This window comes from Pteropus alecto, unplaced genomic scaffold, assembly GCF_000325575.1.
Source record: "Pteropus alecto unplaced genomic scaffold, ASM32557v1 scaffold94, whole genome shotgun sequence".
Classification (NCBI taxonomy): Eukaryota; Metazoa; Chordata; class Mammalia; order Chiroptera; family Pteropodidae; genus Pteropus; species Pteropus alecto.
In genome coordinates, this window is record NW_006437736.1 from 14416677 (window position 1) to 14422676 (window position 6000).

Consider the following 6000-nt stretch of genomic DNA (forward strand, 5'->3'; position numbering starts at 1 on the left):
AGAGGTATCAAAATATATATTCTACAGTAAATATAATATAAATAATAATAAATGGCTGTTAGACATCCTAATCTCTCTGACCTTTTATCTTCTTCTCTGCTCTTCCCCTACACACTTAAATCTGAAGTAGTTATCTGAAGTGTTCAGACTTTCATGATCTAAGAAGGCTTTCCCATTAAGGAGGAAGTGAACAGAAGGGAAAATAAGTTGAGATGAGAAAATAGGGAAGGGAGATGAAGCCCTGACACGAGAAGCCGTGGGATTACTCCAGTGTGTATTCAAGACAGAAGCGCGCGTGACTTAAATTATCAGAGCCTTAGGCAAACACTGAATAATAAATCATAGATAAGAATGACTCTTTGTCTGTGTATTTAGCAGTACCACCTTCTATCAAGAAAGCCATTGTTCTATCTTCATATATTCTGCTTCTTTGATACTTTCTTGTCCTCTCACAAGTTCCCTGATGAAATAGTTAAGAAAGGGAAAGTAATTGGGATAAATGAAATACAAGAAAAAAAAGAAGTATGAAAAAGGAATAAAAAGTAGAAAAAATTAATAAGATAATACATAAACATTTGGAAAAAAGACATGAGGGAAAGGAGAGTTTTCATCAAGGATGTTCTTCCTCCCTTCCTCCAGTACCTTCTTTGGTAACGTAGGATTCCTCAAATTTATGAACTTCCTCTCCTTGGTAGTACTGAAGGCCTCCTTCTCAATTCCAGTGAACAATCACTGTATTAACCAACAATTTTCTAAGCTGACTCTCAAATTGAGATTCAAGATAATTATAAAAGGAATTAGGTTTTGCAAATAGAAAAAATTGACATGCAAAATTTTCTCTATATGTGTTTATTTATTTTTGAGCAAAAACCTGTCGCATTTTGTAAATGGGGGGGGGGGAACCAATGCATTTTCACTTTTCCCTTCTACAGAGGTTAAAGTTGTGGTTAACGAGAGAATTGTGGTGATTTTACTGTCCCTTTGAAATAGGGTTGATGACACTCAAATCATGAGATTGTCTCATCTTCAGAGATAATAATATGAGTTTGATACAGATATTTGCTAATTCAGAACTCTATCCTGTATTTTTATATTAAGAATAACCTTTGTGGTCCTAAATAATGGAACTTTCTTTCAGGCTTATGGTCTACCATATACTCTATACTTGAAACATCTTGTATTTGTTTGCTAGAGCTGCCATAACAAAATATAACAGAACGGGTGGCTTAAACAGCAGACATTTATTCCTTGTAATTCTGGAGGCTAAACTACCAAGATCAAGATGTTGACAAGTTTGGTTTCTTCTGAGGCCTCTGCTCTTGGCTTGCAGGAAGCAATCTCACTGTGTCCTCACCTGGTCATTCCATGTGTGTGTGCATCCCTGGTACTCTTACAAGGTGACAGTCATATTGAATTAGGGCCCTACCCTTATGACCTACTTTAGCCTTAATTACCTCTTTAAAGGCCCTGTCTTCAAATATAATTATATTGGAGATTAGAGCTTCCATATGTAAATTTTGGAGGAATACTTTACAGTCTATGACACATCCCCAAAGAGATTTTGGATCAACCAGTCAGGACCATTAATTTTGTTTTCCATGAAGTGAATATGCGGGAAGACATGAATTTTAAACATTTTTTGTTGCATATCTCCTAAAAGAAATTTTTAAAAGCACACACTCCCTGGAATATTTTCAATCAATATCTAGAATATTCATCTTGAATTTAAATAGTTGAAAGTATGTGAATTCTGGATATTATAATGTTGGCAGGAATAAAACTGTTGTATCACTTAAGAAATATTGTCCAATGTAATCTACAGTCCATACATCTTTATACCCAATATCCATTAAAAATTTACATGAATAAGTTCAATAGTTAGAATTTTTACATTGTTCCTTTTTCCCTTCCATCCACTTTCATCATAGACTTTTTCTAATATATTTTTATGCTAATATTTTATTGATTAGCCTATCAAGCTTCTGCCACAAAAATACACATATAATTTGAAATAGCAAAAGTGTTTTTATTTTATAAAACTTAAAGAGATTCAAGAATTCTTGTGGATTGAGTTAACAATACAATTATGAATAGATACAATTAATCAAAATAGCACAAAATTTAAGAGTAAAAAGTTAAATAACTATATGTTTTGTTAAATAAATATTGAACATAAAATGTAAAACACAGTTCCTAATAAGATGGATATAGTTGGGATTTTTTTTCAATTTGTGCCTGTATCTACAGATGATTATTAGTTCTAAAAGGAGAAGAGTATCAGAATTAATTTTATTTCTATTTTTAATTTCTCTGGGAAATCTCACTCATGTAAATCAGTAAGTACGAATGGAAGGCATTTGGCTTTAGCAATGCCACTGAATTTTCTAAACTCTTTCAAGTTATATGCCAAAAATCATACAATAATCTTTCATCAAAAATTATTCTTAGTGATCTATTATCAATACTCAATTTAATTAGGTCCTCCTTTGATTTGGTTGAAAGTATTATAAATCTTGACTTGAAAAAGAATTTTGCCTTAAATTAACTTACCTACACAAAGGGGCAATATTTCAATTTTACTTTCTAAATCCCAGAACAAGAACAATGCACCATGGAATGAAGGTAAGTTATACTTTTTGTAAAATGAAAAGAGAAAAGAGAAAGAGGAATGATCATAACACTTCAACTCATATATGCCATTCTTAGTAAATTGTTGAGATGGAGATTACATGTGGAAGTTGAAGATCTGGGAACTTAAGCCTTTGTACCTTTGGAAAGTCTTCATATACCCCAGAGATATATGTACTACAGTTTGAAAATTGCTGATTTAATGTATATCTGGTGTCAAAATCTGCCAGTGTTCATTTAGCAGCTCTACAACTTGCTAGCTGACCAACTTTCGACAAGTTATTTAACCTGTCTACACCTCAGTTTTCTCCTTTGTAAAATGGGAATGAGAGTACTAAAAGAGTAGTGACGAGGATGAAATAATATTATCCATGAAAAATACTTCAAAACTTATCTAGATGGAGGGAGGGATGAAATTAGCATGAGGAAACTTTTGGGGGTGATATTCATTATCTTGACCACAGTAATGGTTTTTTATGGTTGCATGCATATGTCAAATTCATTATGTTGCACACCTTAAGAAAGATGTTTTTAAAGTAGTATTTGGCATTTAGAAAGTATTCGATAAATATTAGCTATTATCGTGAGGAGAGATCCTGGATCCTTCTTTCTAGGAGTTAAAATTTCCCGGACCACTTAGATCTTCTGCCATACTCTGAGGCCCTCCTGTCCTCCCTTTCCCTATCCCCAAGTAAGGATGGAGGCAGCTTGTACCTAGGCAAGGAATGACACCTTCTGGTCAGAGAGGAGAGTACACATATGTCTTCTGCATTTTCTCACATATTTAAATTTTATTTTGTTTTATCATTTATTTTGGAATAGATAAGACATACCAATGTAAAAATCCAATGGTGCAAAAGGACACCTTCCACGTCTCTTCTTTCAATTCTCTCCTCAAAGGTAACCACTATTAGTTTTGTCAAATGCTAGCTCCCTGAAAATACTGCCGAAACACCCATGGATAAGGCAAAGCTGGGCTTATTCAAACCATAGTGAGAGAGGACACTACCTTGAAGGAAGCCTTAGTAGTGTTGGGGAGAGGAGGGGGAAGTCAGGATATTTATGAGGTGTTGGGGTCTGGTTTGTGGGGGGCAGTCTTTCAGTGTAGGGGTTTGATGAAGACTGAGTAAGAACCATGGTTAAGATTGTGGACACAGCAAGGTGAGGGTTTTGAAAAGTCTTAGGGAATAAATAATCATTTAAACATTGTCTGTTGAAAAGCTGAGCCCTTCAAAATTGTTTTTCTAGGTGTTCCTGAATTGAACAATATAATTATTTGCAACTTTTATTCTCTGGGCAAGAGTTTCCTGGAATATTAAAGTCATATTGATGAAGACAGTGGGATAGTAAAGTTAATGTAGATAGTACACTGTGTGGATATAGATGGTTCTTAGTTTCTTAAATATATTTTCAGAAATATTCTGTCCCTGTTCAATTGTACGTGTATAAATTTAAGAAACATCATCTTTTACCCTCTGACAGTTGCTGCAGAAATTCAGAAACTGAGTATGAGATATTCCTTAAATAATAGCTATCCAATTGCATTTGCTCTGTAGTTATATGTGATTTAGTTTTTTCAGAGTATGCACATTTTAATCTTTTGTGAATGACATTACTGTTTGAAGTATTCTACTAGTCTTTTCCCCCTCAGCAATTTATGGTTTTGGCAAAACCAGTGGGGCACATTTTTGCTTATTCCTGGTTTCTTCTCTTCCATCATAAAGGGCAGTTACAGGGTAGTGAGGCAGGGGAGAGAAATAATTATTCCACAACACTTAAATATGAAGGTGACTTTAGAGGTCTTCATTAAATACATGTTTGTTGGGCACCTACTGAGTGCCAGGCACTGTGCTAGGCACAGGATGAACATAACTACACTCTGCCCTGGTAAGGCTTAGAGCTTAGTGAGGAAGATAAGCACTGAACATGTAGTTATGAGTAAAATGAATACAACAAAGGACAGGAGTTATGGGAACCTAACCTCATCTCGGGGCTGAAGTAAGGATTCCCAGAAGTAATGCTTGCTCTGCAGGCTGAAGCATAAGCAGAAATGATATAGGTACAGGAGTGAGGGGTGGGAAGAATGTTTCAGACAGAGGAAATAGCTTATGCCTTCTCTGGAAACTGAGGTTTCTCTGTTTTCCTGTTTTCTGTGTCCACCATTTGTTCTATGCATCTTGTGATCTCATTTCCAAACATTTTGAATAAGAATGTTCACATAGAATTTCCCAGTTCGAAGTCATCATCCTGCATACATAAGAATCTATCCAGTGACTAATATCCCTCACCAGTGCAATGTCCCTCACACGTGGTCCTAGGGAGAGACAACCTTGTACTATTTTTTTAGTTATTTAGAGATGCAGTGAAGATCCTTTTTTAAAATCTTGGATAAAGTTCAAGAACTGCTCACCTTTGGCAGAAGAGAGAATTACAAATTTTTAGAATTAAAACTGTCTTTAGAAATTACACAGAAAGATCTCTTTCACAGAAAAATGAGGAAACTGGGACCCAAAGTGCAGAATTCTTTATGATATCCAAGACAAGCAGCACAGGAAACCCGAGGGCTACAGAAACTGAGCAGGTTACAGTCTTCACAATTAGCCTTCTGTGATGTGTGAAAGGTAGAGATGATTCAACATAAAGGATAAGGTATTCAAAGTTCCTATGTATTTATTTGTTTGTTTGTTTAATGTTTTAACCAGAAAAATTGTTACTCTGGAGAATTTCTAGACAAATATTCAGAAAGTCTCTTACCTTAGGGCTGAGAAATGTCCTTGATTAGGTCCCAATTTTGTTCCCGAGAGAGACTTGCCAGTTCATGCTCTGTGGCTGTGGCTCCACCCTCTGGAAGCTCTCTCTTGGCCATCATCCTCCTCGGCCACATCTGAGGAGGGCATTGGACTACCGAGCAGGTTTTACAGCTTGCTCATTGCCTGCAAAAGATTAAGAATCCAGGAGTCATTTTTCAGTGACAAATTTCTTAATCCACGTTTATGGTTTCAAAATGTAGCTTCTTATCTATTTAATTCTTGTCAGCCCTATGTGTCAGTAGGCATATCTATAATTCTTTCTTTCAAGACTTCTTTCTTTCTCAACTTAATTGTGAGTACTTTAAGCCTATTAAGCTTTGGTGAGAGAGCTAAACGCTAAGCCATTTTTTTCCTAACCGAAAGGATTTGTTGGGCAATACATTAATCCATTTTTAGGTTATAACAACTAATGTGACTACCATATTTTGATTTGATCTTTGCTACAAAACTAAGGTCTAATTGGCTTTTATTACTCAAAAGCTTTTCTATTCAGTCATCTCTTCCAAACCCGTAAGTCTCCAATTTTCTAGACTCTCTCTTTTCCCTTTTGTTTCTGATTAAA